General features: G+C 36.1%; 1 pseudogene; it reads left to right on the top strand.

Annotated features, from left to right (window-relative positions):
* Window positions 1–1,403: 1,403 nt before the first annotated feature.
* On the top strand, window positions 1,404–1,921 carry LOC127702772 (putative nuclease HARBI1; annotated as a pseudogene).
* Window positions 1,922–2,815: the final 894 nt, after the last annotated feature.

Raw genomic sequence — 2,815 nt, 5'->3', positions numbered from 1 at the left:
GAAGAAGAAGACACTTAAGTGTTTAAAAAATGTCAAAAATCTTTCAACAGATGTTCTTCAAATTTAAGGCCAAAATAAGCCCTTACCGGACCTTCTCCTTCATATAAACTAAGCAGAATCAAGAAATTTTGTAAATCGACCAGAACGAAACTTATATAAGTTGATGTTATTATTTCTACTACAATTTTTTACCTCTTATCAGTACAATATTCATAAGAATGACCGAAATGAGAACAGAGCAAAGAAGAAAAATCAACAGGATTACAGGTTTCTAGCTTGGGACAGGCATATAAAGAATATGGCGGGGTGAAACATGTTTACCGATCTTTACCAGAACTCAACCCTCCACTGAATTTGGACAGTGGTGTGGTAGAACAGCAATAGAACAAACTATAAAAGCCAGTTGAAAAGAGTTTAACTCATTAGATCTAGATTAAGTACAAACAATAGTAGCAAAATGTAGAAAGATAAAGTGTGACTGTATGTTATTTCAAACCCCAATTTCAACTAAAAAATAGACGATGCCTACCCGAACTTAAAGATCAATCAGTGCACTTCCGACAGATAAAAGTAGAGATGTCTTTATGATATAAGCAGACTAGGAAAAGCATCACCTTTGAGAATGCCAAAATATGCAGGACCATAAGTGTTAAAACTGGGGCCGTGTCAACGAAGCGGTCTTAGGACTAGGACGTGTCTTAGGATGGTCTTAGGACACGTTTTAGTCCTAAGTCAGGTTAACGAAAGTCTCCTAAGTTAAGATATGTCCTAAATTTGGTCCTAAAGTAAGGATATATGAATAGGTGTCTTAGGATGGTCTTAGGATAGTCCTAAGAGTTATGATGTCCTAAGTTGAAATAAAAACAACAAATATGGCCGCTGTGTATGTTCATGTAAGACGACGAGCGAATAATATTCGCCGAAACAGAGTGTTTAGGGACAGAGACAATCCATTAGACTATTTGAACGATGCTGATATTTTACGTAAATATAGACTTTCAAGACCAATGATTCTAGAACTTTGTGGAATGTTCCAAAATGAGCTCGCTAGGCCGACTAAAAGGTCCCATGTATTTCCTGTCTCATTACAAATAATGGTAGCCCCAAGACTTTATGCGACTGGGAGCTTTCAACTGGTTAATGCTGATGTCCATCGTATTTCTAGAGCTAGTGTTTCTACTATTACACGTGAAATCACACAATGTTGGAAAAATGTATACAATCAATACATTTCGATGCCCACAGATCAAGCATCTCTTCAAGCTTTAAAGCAAGATTTTTATGACATTTCAAATTTTCCAAATGTTATTGGTGCTGTTGATGGTACTCATGTGCGTATCAAAAGCCCAGCTGTTGATGAACACTTGTACGTAAACAGAAAAAATTACCACTCGCTTAATGTAATGGGTGTTTGTGACTCAAACTTGAAGTTTTTAAACATTGTGATAAAGTGGCCTGGTAGTACACATGACTCATTTGCATTGCGCAATTCAAGGCTTTGTGAAATGTTTGAAGACGGAGACATAAGCGATGGATGGCTTCTTGGGGAAGTGGATATCCACTTCGACCTTGGCTCCTAACACCAGTCATAAACCCAACAACAAGACAGGACCAACGTTACAACAGTTGCCATATGAAAACAAGATGTGCTGTTGAGAGGAGTTTTGGAGTGTTGAAATCTCGGTTCCGATGTATCGATACCACTGCAGGAACATTGTTGTACAGCCCAGTTAGATGTTGTGACATTATAGTAGCTGTTGTTGTTCTACACAACATGTGTATTGACAATAGAATTCCATTGCCTCCAGGAAACGATAATCCAAGAGATCATGGAAACATTGGTGGACAGCAATATGTTGGTATCCAAAATGATGGTACAGTTATTCGTACTAGATTGATTAATAACAGATTCAACAATTAAAAAAAAAAAATATTCTTATCCTTCTTTGTTAATCACTAATGCGTTGTTCATTGCATTTATTCTTGTATTCTGATACCTGGATGACTATCTCACAGACATATAACCAATAAAATTTCATTTGGTGGTACAAAGGAATTTAACAATTTTTAGGTTTAAAAGAAAGGAAAAGGATTCTTAAGGGACACTCGAACTCACAAGTCGAATATAAAACTGACAAAGACATGGCAAAAAAGAAAAAGAAAATGTCCAAGACAAATAAGAGTATACAAAACACAATATAGAAAACCAAAGATTGAGCGACACAAACCAGTATAGCGATTATCATTGTAAACTTATAGTTTTCAACGGAAATTATCATTGTATACTTATAGTTGTCAAAGAAAATAAGGTAAATTATTTACTGAAATGATAACTATATAATTATTCAAAATTGAACTATGACAAAAAGTATATTTAATCAATATGAAAGAAATAGCAATGTATCACTCGTGATCACTGGCTCGATCTGAGTTTTCTGGAATCTGCAAACTGATACCAAGTTGGACCAAACGCAACTGTTCTTTGGCCTGTTCCAGCTGAAGGCGTTGGCGGTCAACAGATAGCTTATCTTTTTCTACGCGAAGTCTTTCCTTTTCAACGGTAAGTCTCTCCTTCAGCAGCCTCATTTTTTCTTCTTTCAATTTCAGTGTATCCTTTTCTACCTACAGTCTTTCCTTTTCAATATTCAACCTTCCTCTCTCAATTTGAATCAGCTGCTGAGAATCACTATCGTCCATGGTCGAAGCAGTGGTGGTAATATTTCTGGTTGGCGTAGTTCTATTACTAGCACCGCTGATTGATGGTTCTGAAATAGAATGTTAAGCATTAAGCTAATTCATAAATACAATTTTTTGA

This window comes from Mytilus californianus, unplaced genomic scaffold, assembly GCF_021869535.1.
Source record: "Mytilus californianus isolate M0D057914Y unplaced genomic scaffold, xbMytCali1.0.p SCAF_5, whole genome shotgun sequence".
In the NCBI taxonomy this organism is placed as follows: Eukaryota; Metazoa; Mollusca; class Bivalvia; order Mytilida; family Mytilidae; genus Mytilus; species Mytilus californianus.
The sequence above is the reverse complement of the archived record's forward strand: the minus strand, read 5'-3'. Positions and strand labels throughout refer to the sequence as shown.